At 40.3% G+C, this 15,402-nt stretch overlaps 1 protein-coding gene across 4 annotated transcripts in view; it reads right to left on the bottom strand.

Moving 5' to 3' along the window:
- LOC146591803 (pulmonary surfactant-associated protein A-like) overlaps nt 1–15,084 on the bottom strand; it is a 31,620-nt gene extending 16,536 nt beyond the window's left edge. For 2 of the 4 annotated variants that reach the window (XR_014896736.1, XM_085312334.1), the window contains exons 1-2: nt 14,987–15,084; nt 852–977 (exon numbers count right to left, since the gene is read on the bottom strand). The gene's annotated coding sequence lies outside the window, so the exon portion shown is untranslated. Of the gene's footprint in view, nt 1–851; nt 978–6,023; nt 6,091–13,970; nt 13,990–14,986 lie in introns of those variants that run through there. The other 2 variants (XM_085312336.1, XM_085312337.1) reach the window with 2 other exon arrangements.
- Nucleotides 15,085–15,402: the final 318 nt, after the last annotated feature.

Raw genomic sequence — 15,402 nt, 5'->3', positions numbered from 1 at the left:
TCCTTTTAGAAAGAAACAAACAGAAATCCAGAAACAATCTCATTCTAACTTCACARCCTACGGATTTTGATCTCTTTTTAATTAAATAATCTCAAAAYGTATCTGTATCTTAGTTTCACAGCTAGGGAAATGAAAGCTTAGAGAGGTGCTTTCCTAGGATCATTGAGGAAGCTAGTAGCCCCCAAAGAATCAGCTCAGTTTTCTATCCTGTAGGCCGTATTATCTGCTTTTAAATTTCCCATCTTTCTTGCTAGGCATGTAGCCCCAGAATGGGAATACTGCACAGCAGTATGGGGGTAGTTGCTCAACCTTATTCAACAGCACAACAAAAATACCCATTATAATGTCAATTAGTAGTGTCATAATGGGGTAGTTTTTTTTTTTTTTTTTTTTTTTTTTTTTTTTTAACTAGAAATAGTGCAAAGAGTAACTACAGAGGTATCCTGCTGTGTTGTAGTTCCCATGGAGACAAACTATACAGCGTCCTCCTACTAAAAGTGGTGATAGGAAGCAATTTATGCTTGAACAGCCACTGGCCAAAATTACCTTGGAAACGCATACTCGTAATTCATATCTTGCCCTTATAGACAGCCACCTGGCCTTTGTCGTCAATTTAAAATAAAGATAATCTAGCCTGTAGATAGCAAAAAACCCTTCTAAGTTGCTATTATGTTATTATTGCTGGGAAATGGCCCATCTAATGTCTCACTGATAAGTGTTACAACATATATATCCAAAAGCATTGTCAGCATTTATTTYATCTGTGATTGAAATTCAAAGTCCTTGGGAAAAACTCATTATTGAAAACACATGGCACAAAATAGAGTTATATGGCAAAATAATAAACTCACCAAGCTGCTGTTCAGGTCTGATGGTCACAATAAAATGAAGCTGCTTTGCATCTTACTGTAGGGACCTGGACTGGTAATGAATTCCCAGGAAATGCCACATATTACGATTGTTATTGCTGTCATAAGCTGAAAATTAAGACAAAATAGGTATTACAGATTTTCATTTTGCACAGAAAATTTCAGCAGATTGAACACCAAAATTCTGTATGCTTTAGCTAATTATGTGGTTGAAACATATAGTATTTATTATACTGAGTCTGTTTCTTCTGTAATGGCATATTTTAGATTCTAATTAGTGCACGCATCTAGAGGCGAACTTTAGATCTTTGAGGTACTAGGCAGATATTACAGCCTTTCGTTCTTTTCAGTTACCACAAAGCATCTGCAGCTTCTGAGTGTAAATCTCTGGGAGCTTCACACTAGCTAAGTGGGGTATTGCTGTAATTTTGCTAGTAATTAAGTTTTCAAAAAGCCTAAAAAAGTTATCGATATTCTGAAAGGGATGATACTTATACTCTTCAATTACAAGCCAACTCCCTCACTGAGTTCTCTGAAAGACTTTGCAAGCCAAACTCTTAATGAAAATACATGACTTGTTGAAATTATTTCTATTTTCCTTTATGGCTAATAGTAATATCGAACCAAAGCTACTCATCTCTTAACAGAGATAATATAGATAATGTAATTTGAAAAARGTTTATTTCATAGTGAGCACACAGGTAAGTAAATAAGTTAAAAGCGAGAAAATTCCCTCAGGACAGGTATGGCTTATTTCAAACCAAAGTAGCTTTGTTTGCAATCCAGGTATTGCTTTAGTGTATATTTTCATTAAGAAAAAGGACTCATATTTTTATCATCTTGGCATAGTAAATAGGGCAATATTTAAACAAAGAAATTCTCGCTGCCCAAAATGCAAGCTTAGGGCTTATGCCTGGTACCCTAATAAAAAGTAGCACCTCTCCCGTAAACATTAGCTATACCTATATCCTTAGATCATCATTGCTACAACTGCACTCCTGTTACTGCCATTACTGTTCCAGTCTGGGCTATACTGAGGTCTTCTGTTCTTTTAATAAAATCACAGAGTCACAGAATGGCTGAGGTTGGCAGCRACTTCTGGAGACCGTCTAGTCCAACCCCCCTGCTCAAGCAGGGTCACCTACAGCACGTTGCACAGGATTGTGTCCAAGTGGGTTTTGAATATCTCCAGAGAAGGAGACTCCACARCCTCTCTGGGCAGCCTGTCCCAGTGCKCCGTCACTCTCACAGGAGTGGAGCTGCCTGTATCTCAGTTTGTGCCCGTTGCCTCTGGTCCTGTCACCTGGCAACACTTAAAAGAGTCTGGCCTCATCCTTGACACCTTCCCTTAAGGTTTTTGTAGACATAAAATCCCCTCTTGGTCTCCTCTTCCCCAGGCTGAAGAGGCCCAGCTCTCGCAGCCGTTCCTCACAGGGCAGGTGCTCCAGCCCTCTGATCATCYTCGTAGCCCTRCRCTGGACTCTCTCCAGKAGCTCCATGTCTCTCTTGCAAAAGACATGTGAAAATTAATACCTCAAATCAGAAAGATTAACACAATGAACCTAAATACCATATGTTTTCATTCATTTGTGAGGATTAGAAGACTGCTGCAGCATAACTGAAATTCAAGCAGCTGAAACTATGGCATTTTAAATAGCTCTGCTACATCAGATAGCATGTCTTCCTTGTTTGTTACTTCAAATATTTCAGGAAAGTAGCCACAGGAAACAGAACAAAACAATGACTAGTTCTTGGATGTTTTTTTAATCACTAGAACACTTTTGCTGAACAGAATGATTCAGGAAATGCTAGATCATAAGGTAGCACTATGTAACTAAAAAATAACAGCAGCACCTCTCAAATCTTCTAATTTCAGTTGACCTTCGAGGGAACTGGGTACTCACCTGTCCGTTGGAGACCACCTTAGGCATACCAGCAGCCGAGGAGAAAGATAAAAGACAGTAAGGAAAGAGAAAACTCAGAGGAAGAAAGTCCGAGAAACTAGTGGGAGGTTCTTTTTTAATCAGGTACTGAGAAGGGAAGAGGTGGGCTAGCAGCTCTCGCATTAGGGTAACAGACACGGATATTTTCTTTATGCTGAGGCAGAGCCCATTGCAGCCTCTAGTGCAAGCTGTGTTACAAAACATTTCCAACTTTTTCTTTCCACTCTGCAGTGTATTTTCTTTTTTTTTTTAGCTAGCTGATTAAAACCCCTTAGAGCTCATCTAGCAGATAAAAACAAGGGACAGCTGAAGACCCAGAGAAATAGAAAGAAAACAAAGGGGAACAAACAGAGCCCTAGAACCTCAAATTCCCTCTGGAGAGAACTGGGAAATCTTGAATATTGCTTGAGGCCAGTACAATTCAAAATAAAACTTTAGTAGGTTATTAAAGCACAGCAGACTGATTTTGCATGACAAATCAGAGAGAATGTTTAATAACCCTGATAGATTTAATAACCATGGATGCCAAAAACTTAACTAGTAAAATATTCCATGAGGTCACTCATGGAATAATAGCCTTTCTAGCACTTTTATATGTTGTTTTGAAGCTTAACAAATTATTTTCCTTAGTGAGGCAAGAGAAACTCCAGAAATATTAATAATCATTTCAGCTATCTGCTGGATTTGATTTTCTTGTATTTTGGTTTGGCATTCACTGCTCTGATTTTAGGAACCATTTTATGTGTTTGGCACACAAAACCMCAGGCCTTGCATATCCAAGTAGCTCAGTGCCTGGCTAAGGAGCATCTGTTCTGTTGTTAGCAGGGCAATTTGAACCACAGCCTGGCCTGTTCCAGATTTCAGATCCATTCTGCTAAGCACAACAGTGACGACTATATGCATGCCAGTAGGATAGTCTGTGTGTATCTCCATACTTTTTCCACCATAAATGCACAAATGAGAACTTCTTTCCAGTTTCTCTCAGATCCCAAAATGCGCATCTTTGATGCAGCTGCATACCCATTATCTCCGCTCAGCGTTATCTCTGCAGCAGTGCCTAGGGAAGCTTTTACAGTCTGCTGGCCTCTCTCTGCTGTTCTCGGAATATAAACAGCAGCACAATTACAGGTAYCTTATTGTATTGATTGTTGTATTTTCATTCACTTCAGCAGAGACATGAGATTCCAAACAAGCACCGAACTAAACCACACTGGTGTAGCTCACGTGCCACAAATACAGTTAAGTTTAACTAAAGGCATAGACCTATCGTTTCAGGTAAGTATGCTGTCACAGTGGTAGCTGTTGCCAAGCTAACGATCTTCTCAATTCTTTTGACTTTTTCAGCCTCTCTTCTGAAGCTTTTGGTGGCTCTTCACATTTGTCACCAGTCATATGCTTGCATGTTCTCTGAATATTCTTGCCTGCGTTCATCCGAGGGAGGCAGGCCATAGCACTGCCTCTATCAAAGCTATGATGACTTGCCATGCCCAGTTCACAGAGGGAGTGAGCTGTGACAGAGATTCACCTCCGGATCATCAGTGGTTGGCAGGAGGCAATATGCTGGTTTGTCAGGTGTTGCTGCTGAGTTGGAGCCAGCCTTTACAGGAGAGTTTCAAATGTTCTTAAAGCAGCCTCATAGCTTGTCCATCTTCCAAGAGTGTCCCAGGGATTCAAGCCAGAAAGTAAGAACAGCACAGGTTTGGTCTTTCACAGCTGTGCCCTTTCAGAAGCATCTTCATCCACCCACAGGGCCCAACTGTGCAATTGCAGTTGTGTGCATGTTGCACAACAGAAGAAATACCTCAGGAGAGAAGAGAGGGTGCAGCCCATGAGTGCTAGGGTTCAATGGCACTTTGCATGGGCTTAGCTGCCTCCCCGTGATTCAGCTCTGCACAGAGCCCAGCCTGCTGAATACACAGCGTGCCCCTTTCGCAATGTCAGTCCATTACCACAGTTATCTTGGGCAATCATCTAAAGCTGAAGTGGATTTTAAGTGCTAACCTTTAAAAATCAGTTTTCAAAACCTACGGAAAATAATTGTGCTCCTGAGTGTTGCAGTACTTGTGTTACCACAAATAGCGTGTTGCTTCTTAAGCATGCTAAATAGATCTTACACTGGTGCACCGAAGAGTAGAACAGCAAATATTACCCTGAAGCCTCAGGTTACCTTCTTGTRTGCTGTCATTTTCTAACACCTGGTATTTGGCTTAAAAGTGCTGTTGCCAGTATTTGGAGGCTCTCAGCTTTCATTTTCAAGACCAAAGTGCATTTTGAGCTTACAGACTCAGCCCTACTCTCTTGCTCTGCTTTTTGGGGGGCTTTTAATACTGATCTCTCTCCATGAACCTGTTTCTCCAGTGCCCATTCTTCCAGCTATATTTCCACACAAACTGTTCCTCAGCCATCTGTCTCAGAGTAAAAAATAAGCTTGGGAATAATTCTTGGGGTGGGTGAAGGCTGCACAGAGCCTTTTCTTGTGCCTATTGCAAGAACAAGGCAAAAGTGGCCAAGAGTTATTGTCCAGCAGTGCAAATGGCAGGAAGGGGAGGGATGCAGCCCACACATCTTCTCCAAGAGAACTGGGCTGCTGAAATGAGATCCCCAGTCTCTCGTATTGGTACATGCCTAAAATTGAACATTATCCCCAAACTAAGGTTTAAGTAAAGGAATGGCTCAGTGTTTTTCACTGCAGATGGAGAAGAAGGCTATAGGACTGGATGGTTTAATTCCTCCTTCGCCTTCTCACTGCCTTGTGAGCATCTCTGGAATTCATTTCAAATACAAGCTGCAAGATGGAGTGGGATAGTTAGGAATGAAAATAACTGAGACCTACATGACCAAGCTGCTTTGCAAACCCAAATGACTGCGCAAATAAGAGACTAAAGGCAAAGCAACGCAGAAACAGAGGGCAGTTTTAGGGATTTGAATGATGAGAGATTTTTTTGCAGCTCTATWCTACTGATTTCTGACAAGGCTGCAATGAAATGCACTGAGATTCAGTTTGTGCTGCACTGCTGAGCCAATTGTAAACCCATTTCCAAGAAGCTAAAAAATGTTAGCGCGCTCAGGCTGTCTGAAATCAGACACCTCAGTGTGGATTGACTATTTCTCTCACATTTTGTACACTCAGTCCCAAGTATACYCCAGCTGCTTGAAGTTCTATCTGTATTTAAACACTCCCTAGGGCTGGGAGAGGATGCCAGCCACTTACAGGCAGCAGTATCTCCCTCCCGCTGTAGAGCTGCCAGGAGCCTCTTGCTGGATTAACATGCATGCTCTGCTCTGCGGGACGAACTGTGCCACGAGCTGCACACACGGACCAAACCGAGCGAAGAGCCAGCCCAGAAACAGCGCTCTCACTGTCTGCCCTGCAGCACTGATCTAAACAACTCAAGCCGCCRATGCCTGAACCACGACTAGGGTCACAGACCATAACAAGGGACATGAACTGCAAGTGCCTCAGGATAAAATTATTCCTTAGAGCTAATATAGAGGATCCAGTCATGCYCTAACTGTTCAGAGGTTTGCCAGGGAGCTTAAAAGAGACATGGGACAGCACTTAGGCTTCCAGGCTCTCCTGCACCCTTTCACTTCCTGGAGATTGCTGGCCAAGCTACAATCTGCAAATTRCTTTTCTTTCCTCATGTCACTAGGTGCTGGGCCATAGGGTACAGCCACTGCATCTGTGCTAAAACCACAGACTTCCTTGACTAACACACCTCCTCTGCACGCTTTGCACAAGACCAGAGTTCAGACCCAAGAAAGTGATGCCTCCTTCCATAGCAGGAAATGCGCTCTCCTCTGCGCTGACCGTAAGCTGACTCTGCCTCCCCCTATATTTATGTAACATATAAAAAGTAAAGTAGYAAATAGAAGCTGCTATTTAATGAAATTACCTCCTGTCTCCTTTTTGTAGTTCCAAATAAAAAGAATGCCACATTAAAGAGAARGAAAAGAGCTTTTCAGGAATTCTGTTTTCTCAGATGTGACAGGATAGCTCTTCCTAAGCCTGAAATYGTGCTATGTCTTAGAAATATAAATCCAGGAGCTGATTAAGAAATGCTGCCCTCATCCTGAATCACTCTGATGCTCTGCAGAGGTCATATTAGCACCAAACGAGATAGTTTTAATCAGTGGTATAACAGCAAATATAGATTAATTTGTAATTCATGCAAAATTAAGTGGTCAGCAGAGAGGCTGATTTAAGCGTCTTGGAAGCAAACAGAAAACACTTTCAAAGAAGAAGAAACATGTCCCTAACATGCAGTGAGAAAGGTCAGAACTTAGGGCACATCCGATAGCACCTCMCTGTCTGAGTTTAAAAGTTTCAAGTAGCAATAATTTGTAAAACTTTATTTACTACTTTCAGGTTTTGTTTCTGCCTTGTGGACTTTTGTGCAATCTGAAAGGATCAGCTTGCCCTTCTGCAACGAGCTCCTGGAGCTCAGAGATTCTGGCACTGCTCCTTTGAGTAGTTGTTCTGGACATGTAATTTGTACATATTTTTTTTTTCTCACTGTGAAGGCCTTTGAACATCTGTCATTAGGTGCTGCTGAGCTGATCTTCATGCAGGACAACTGGATGGTTTAGGTGACTGACAGTGGGAAACAGAACAATTCACATGTGCAAAATATTATTCCAAATCATGTCCAACACTGCAACTAGGTTACTGTAATCTACTGGCTGACCCACTGCAAGCATAATACATCACTGATCTTATTCCAGCTCCAAATTAAATGGTCACAAAAAATATCACAGTGTTTTCGGAGACAGTCTCAAAGTAGAGTATACTGCAGACTGAATTACCACTGAGTCCTAAACCTGGAAGCACAACGGGACTGTACTTACTCTCTAGAATGTCTCTTTTGTGTCCTAAATTGACCCAAATCTGTATTTTAAATATTGCAGCATATCCTGCATTTTCATATAATAAATATTCATTAAAAACTCTAAGACAAACTTTTAAAACCTCTTGTTTTCATAGCTGCAGGACACCAATTTTTGAAGAGAAGGCATACAGCTCACTTGAGAATTGCAGATGTGTTTCCAGTAATGACAAGGAAAATATGATGCAGATCAGCAGATACRTCAGACTCTAGAAAATTCGTATGCTCTACCAGCTCCAATAATTACTTTTCTACTGTACCTATATGACCTGTTGTACAGAGAAGAAATATCATTACTTGCACAGGTAGACATAGTATTAGGCAAYAAAAATGATAGCTATAAAACAGACGAGTCAGACAGAGGAAGTAGATGGATACTTCCTAAAACGTCATTTGTGACAYAGCATTAAACTGTTGTAACTTCAGAGCTGCCCTAAAATAAACTAAGACTGCATTTTACACTACTTTTACAATTCACACTACTCCTGGAGAATATACTAGATGCTCAGTTTCTTCACACTGTACAAGTAGCCTCTTTGTAGGGTTAGGTGAGAGCTTCCTCTCCGGCCAAACATAAAAACTCTTCTGTTTATTGTGGGCAAATGTRATAACCATCATATATGTTGCCAGCATCCTTTCCATTTTAGCTGTGAGGTTGACCATGTAATCTATGTACTTTATACAACATTTAACTTTGCCTCAAAAGATGTGAGAAAAAGGACAGGAAGACGACTTGCCTCTTACCTGTGTGTACTTGCAGGTGTGCTGGAAGCACAGCCAAGGCCTTGCAGAAACCCTTCAGGAGGAGGAGGGGCTTGACAGCCTAGGGAGTCACATCAGCTCTCACAGGAGCACAAAGGGTGGAAAAGTTGGATTCCGAAGGACCTTCTTGTGTTTCAGTTTTTGCCTGTTGCCTCTTGTCCTGTCACTGGGCATCACTGAAAAGAGTCTGGCCCTGTCCTCCTTACATCCTCCCTTCAGATATTTAAACATATTGATAAGATCCCCGAGAGTTTTCCTCTCCAGGCTAAGCAATCTCAGCTCTCAGTCCTTCCTAATGTAACAGGTGCTCCAGTGTCTTCATCATCTTAGCAGTCCTTTGCTGGACTTGCTCCAGTACCTCTATCTCTTTCTTATAGGCCCCAGAACTGGGCCTAACACTCCAGACATATCTTCCTGTGCTGAGCAGAGAGGAAGGATCACCTCCGTCGACCTTCTGGCAATGCTCTTCCTAATGCAGCTCAGGATACCATTGGCTTTCCTGGCCACAAGGGCATATTGCTGGCTCATGGTCGACTTGGTGTCCACCAGGACCCCTAGAGCCTTTTCTAACAAGCTGCACTTCAGCCAGTTGGCCCCTAGCCCGTATTTATTTATTAAAAATTATCTATTATATTACATAAGCCAATATCAAAATGTCCTATCTTCAGTAAACTTTTCTGTGTTTTTAAATGAATACAGTTTACTTTGGTTCGTATTTTAACTTCAGTAGCTCATGAAGTTCAGTTCAAGCCAATAGGCCAGACCATGTACCAGGCCACATGAATGGGAAGACACATTTCAAATGCTGGCTAGCACCTTGACAAAGTGATATGCTTAGGAAGTACATAATGCAGACATGAGGTCCCCACCACCAAATGTTTTGCTGTACAGATACGTTCCCATTGGTCCATACTACTTGCCAATGCAGACACAGTCCTCCTCTCTATTAAGTGCTTAGTTTTAAATTTTTCTTAAACTAAGTGAAAGAAGAATGGAAAATCTTTTGTCATTCTCTGGCCAAAACCTTAAAGTTTACACAAAACCCTTTTTCTCAATTGCCAAACTTTGCAATTGGAATGTGGACTAAATCCTGGTATTTGGCTTCACTATCATGATAGTCATTTGTTCCTGCTTAATCCAGCCTGCAGCTCTTTGTAGTTCCTTTTAGTTGAAAGTAGCTCCTATCAAGAAAATCACAAAGAGCTATGTTATTGCTCCTCTCACATTTAGCACTTGTTTGTATGAATAAGGCCTTTTGCTGTTTTTCTGCATGAGCTAAATTCTACATGGAGCAAATTTCACCATCATGTTCTTGGGTTCAATTTCTCTGTTGTGTTGCATTTAAATCCTTATCTGTATCTCCTGTATTTCAAACAATGACTATAGATTGTCAAAACAGACCTTCCTCTTCTTTTGTGAGATACACTCCTCTCTTCAGTCAAAGCAGCAAGAACATGGAGTACTGCCTGAACAGTTTCATCCAGCCTCTGATTGTATCTGTATGTATGAAAACCAAGCTTATAAGAAGCTGAAAATCTCAAGGCTTAATGAAAATATCTAATAGAAACAGTCATCTACCTCACCATGCTGCAAACTCTTTTAATGCTTTCTTCCTCACATGTCTAAATTAAAGGATTTTTCCTTATGCCGAGAGAATCACAGAGAATTCCAGTTTGAGATGAATTCTAAACCCTGTGACTACTGCATCTCTCCTGGGACTCTTCTCTCCACAGCTATCAGGATTACTGTGCATCTAAACTTAGACTGAAGTATTTCTCAAGATAGCATCTCCACTAGCAGCAAACACCCATATCTTGAATTACAAAAGGTTTAAGTGCTTTTAAGTAGTCATGATCTGACTGCTTCTCATTCTCATTCCTTTCAGAGCTTGTATATTAATAAAACACGATTCTTCCTCAGTAGCTGAATTACTTTTGGATCCCAGAACTGCAATACTTTGCTGCCTTCTCTGAGCAGGAAAACAGTAACAGGCAATAAAACCATAAGGTAAAAGCTCTGTATGACATGTTAACCATTTGCATCACAGTAATTATCCTTGATTTTAAAATGAGGGTCAAGTTTGAAACAATTGTGTCTAAGGTGGTTTGTGTTTAATTGAAAAAAAAGTTTAACTACCACAAACATCAGATGACATAAGCTTTTAGAGTTAGAGGTACATACTTAAGTCAATTGGCCTGTTATTCTCCCAGTACCATCAGTCAAACTAAAATCAAAAACAAGTCTAAGGAAACATTAGTTTTATATATTGGAATAAGGAGAGAAAATCAAATCCAGAATGAATTTTGAAACTCCTTTTAATTACTTCTTCTTATTTTAAGCTTTACAAAAGATGATCCATAGAGAGTAGCCTGTCCTGTCATGTCCCATCTGATAAAGAACAATAAAAAGTATAATCAGTAGCATATTACTGCGAGAACATTATCATTAAGAAGCAGAATTTAAAAAGTGCCGCTTCTCTACATAATTCTCTGTGCTGCTTCCTTTAGGTTCACACCAACATCAACTGTATATAGGAAGATAAAATAACGAAAGGTTTTTAGCTGACCAGATTAAGAAACTTTAACCCATGTTTTCTTATCCAGCTTTATGGACTCGGGCTAGTTCTTCCCATGCCTCTGATGGCCTCTTTTTTCTGGCTTTTTAAAATATATTTGTTAATCATTCACTACCAGGAAAGCTGATGTCTCTGCTGTCTCCCATGAAGGCAGCAAAACAACGCTCATAATATTGGTCCAATAAAAAAAACTTGAAAACAGAATGTTAAACTCTCAGAGAAGTCATCTCACTAGAGAGATTTCTTTTCACATAAGCCTTTGTTTTGGTCTGCATTCCTCTCCTCCAGGGACTAAGATGCAAGTATCTCTAAAGCTTTCCAATTTGACCACCCCAGCCCTTTATTCTAGGAGAGCTGAACCGCCTGTTTACCTTTTGCAAATTATTTTTGCAATTCCATTTTGCAACAATGTTTCCTAGTAGCAAAATGACTCCCCAAGGAGATAAATAACAATTTGCAACAACAGTGGTAGTGGTTTAGATTAAAAAAAAAAAAAAAAAAAAAAAAAGGCTTTTGCAATATATATGCATGTTTAGACTGAGAAACCCACATGGAGAATCACTGTGGATGCAAAGACAGAGTCCTTGCATCCGAAGACATTGGCAGAGTTTATCAACAGAGAGATCAGAATTTGGCCCTGAAAGATGCAATGAAACTTCTTTTATATTTAGGAGGTAGGTAGTTCCGAAGGTGATGTAGGAGCGCTTACTTCAAGACATAAATCTCAAGAATTTCTTCTGTTCCTCCACAAGAAATGCTTTAGGACACGATTCACCCAATGCAGAAAACATCAGGGAAGAGCTCCAGGAAGGTGCATCAGGGAATCTTTGTTTCAAACCTAATCTTGGAGGTGACAGCTCTGAGTCATTAACCCTGGAGATTGAGAAGCTGACAGGACAGGGAAGCCTACTAAATTCAAATATTTGCTCCTCAAAAGCAGTTATTGCATTTATACAGAGAATACCAAGAGGCAGAATGCCATTGAACTGATGGATCACATCTTGCTAACATTCCTCCTTGTAAATTTGCAATGCTCCAGTAGGGCAGCTATTAAATGTCCTTTCTAACTTGCATATCTGCACCTGAAAGAGTTGCATGATCTTAGTATGGACACTATTACTTACCAACAATTTTACTTGATCAGTACACAGAGAAACTCTTTTGCACCACTGGCTTTCCTGACAGCCAGCATAACAGAATGTAGTAGAAAACAAATGAAAATTTACTGGATTTTTACCTTGAGGATAAGTCTGTTGACACCTCTCCCTAAAAATGGAAGACAAGAAAAGAAAAAAAAAAAAAAAGACCCAAATGACCACATTTTAACTAAAACCTGTAATTCTCTGCTTTCGTTTGGGAAAAGGTGGTATACTGGCTTATCTCTCTCTATCTTGCACAATTTAACTATTGCCCAACTCAACCTTATCATCCCTGTTTATGGGTACTGCATATGGCATTCTGGGAGCAAGCCCTTTGCTCTTTGCCTAACCTTGGACAAATGTTGGCTATGTTACAGTACAACTGAACAACCAAAAAATTGGAACATCTGCAGGCAATGAGCATTCTGACTGTAAGATTCTTCCCCTTTATTCAGTCAGTGGATCCATTTTTGAATAACCTAGGAGAGGGAGGGCTATTTGACTTGGGTCCTGCTTGACCTCAGTGACTGTCTTTCCTGCAACACGCTCCGAATTATCCCTGGAAAACCCTTGTCCAACTCAAACCTATCCATTTATTTTTAAAAATAGGAGGTGAGACTTGAAGGAACAATGTGGGGTGAAGGAATAAAACTTTAAACTTTTAAGTAAATTTCTTAATACTGGTCTTCCTATAATGCTAGTCACACAGCTACAGATTAGACTGCACTTCCCAGTGCAGCTTGTATTGTACAGCTGGCTAAGCTGTACACATTGTGTGGGCATGAAAAGTAGAGTGGCAGGAAGAGCTTGCATGTAAGAAAATTGCCATGGTTAGCTCTGAAATGAACAACATTTGATGCCGAGGAAGGTGTCTCTGACAATTCTGCCAGCAGAAAACTTTCTTATCCAGAGGAAGCTCTGCTGGACAGTGCTAGCTGCAAAAAATCAACGCAAATCCTCTATCCCCCTCTCACAAACAGGACTGATTTTGTTCCAAAATCCTATTTCTGGGGCTGTTATTCTCTTACTTGGTGGAATCAGATTGGGATGTGGTAGCTGGTCAGGCTACTTCTGCRCCCTTTCTCTTCAAGAGCCAGAACAAGTTTAATTTAAGTAAAATAAGATTAAAAAAATCAGTTCAGAGTAGTCTTATTTGTCAGCCATGATTTGATAAAAACATCGTAAAGCCAAGATCATTAAATATAGATCTGGAATTAGAGATCTACTTCTTTAATTAGGAACCTAACCCTTCTTATTTTGGTCAAGAACCAGAACATGGTATCAATATGCTGTCAACACATGGCATCCACAGCTCATCTTGTAACCTCACAACCCACTTAAATGGTCTATATTTCCTTCCTGAACTTCTCTTTGCTTTTAAATGTGGAAGTGTGGAAGTACAAACTAGATGGGGTTGTCAGCAATTTCCACGTCCCTAGTTCTTACCAGCTCAACACAAAACAATATCATGGGAAGTATTTTATTGAAATGTAGGTTACCACGTGGTAGAAATTTACTCATCTATGGCAAAGCAGCATGTTTATATGTAGTATCTAAAATTACAGGGTTCCTGTAAATTTCTGCATCAGATGACAAGTAAAAATCATAAGGGCAGGTGACATAGTATTCACAGATTATTAAGTGTTTCTCTTCACTGGATTTGTAATTCCATCTTCTACCTCATCATTTCTATGCAGCATTCCCTTCCTCTAGAATTATTTGGTTCTCCTTATTCCCAGCTTGAGTATTTAGTTCCTCATTATTTAGATGTGTAAATATACCTTTGGCCTACATACCACTTATTCTGAGGTCTTATGTCTGGCTGCTCTTTGTTACATGGTGCAGCTCTCTGAAGATTCCCTCSGAGAAGCGAGCAGCTCAACATGTGAGAACACTTGGCTTTTGAAGTCTCAGCACTGCCTTYGGAGCCATCAGCATTGAGTATTCTTCACCAGTAGCAACATCACACGGGCAAAACAGAAGTGGGAACCACATCCAATTATTTTTGTCACTGCAGAGCAGGGTGACAGCTTCTAGAAGCTTGCAAAATAATATAYGGCTAAAGCAATGGATTGAGAGGCACAGCAAGCTCATTGATTCTCTTTGATGTCAAGCTAACAGAGCACTCTTATCTCCAAGCCAGGAGTTTAAAAAGCATTTCAGAGTTTTCATTGAGACAAGCAGAGGTAGGATTAAAGACCTTTGAAGAACAAAATCCTAGGAATGACCTTGTTTCAGAAAAATCTCAGACCAGGCATTCAGGCATCATTCTTAATAGGCACTGCTACAGTGAGTTTAATTAGAGCTCATAGTAAGACACAAATGGATGCTGTCCTGTGCAGGATCTTTTTCTTCTGAATGAGCAGTAATTTATTCCTTTCCTGTGTAACCTACCATATATCCAACCTTCTGCACAGTAAGAAGGATAGAGCAGAGCTGAAGCTCTTCATCTATTTCTTTTCACTTGTCAACCTGCCCCAAAGACTATGTGGCTGAATAGTTGCTTCACATGTTGGGCTGATAGCTTGACTCAATCCTCATTAATGATAAAAAGTAACTTTGAATCTTGTGTCCACTGTATGTGTTAAGAGCAAGGTGAGAGTATCATTTGCTCGTTAGCGAGTATATTTATAGATTTATACAGCAGGACACACTAGGAGCAATGCCATAGCAATAACACAGATAAATAGGAATAACACTGTAATATACAAAGTCTGACCCCTTTTTCATGGCAGAAGGCAGATACAATAGCAYAAGCATCAGCATGTATAATACTCTGTCTTCACCCTCATAGAGACGTAAGGGAGCCTACCTTATACATTTGCAATGTGTCTGTGCATGGGCCATCCATCACCTGGGAAAAGTTGTTACATAGCCAGCACGCCACTTTTTACCCAACTTTCTGTCTGACTTCTGAAAAAAATGCATTACTTGGTGAGAATGGAAAACTGAGCACAGTGTAAAACCATGACATATTTTAAAAACCTTGTATCTGAGCAGSTACAACTTTGTCCCAAATATCAGAAGAATTAGGCAGCCAGAAAGACAGAGAACGACAAGGTTTCACATTTTTCTTCTGCTCCAGCCCACTCACACACAAAGAAAAACTACAGTGCTTCATGCAAAACCACAGTTTATATCCTGATATCTGCTATAAATCAATTGCATCATACAAAAACTGTTAAGATCAGGTACTTATATGGGCACAGGTTTCCAAACTGTTTGGTG

The sequence above is a fragment of the Rhea americana genome, unplaced genomic scaffold, assembly GCF_003343005.1.
Source record: "Rhea americana isolate MKP2758 unplaced genomic scaffold, rheAme1 scaffold_36, whole genome shotgun sequence".
NCBI lineage: Eukaryota > Metazoa > Chordata > Aves > Rheiformes > Rheidae > Rhea > Rhea americana.
This window is presented reverse-complemented; position numbering and strand designations above follow the sequence as displayed.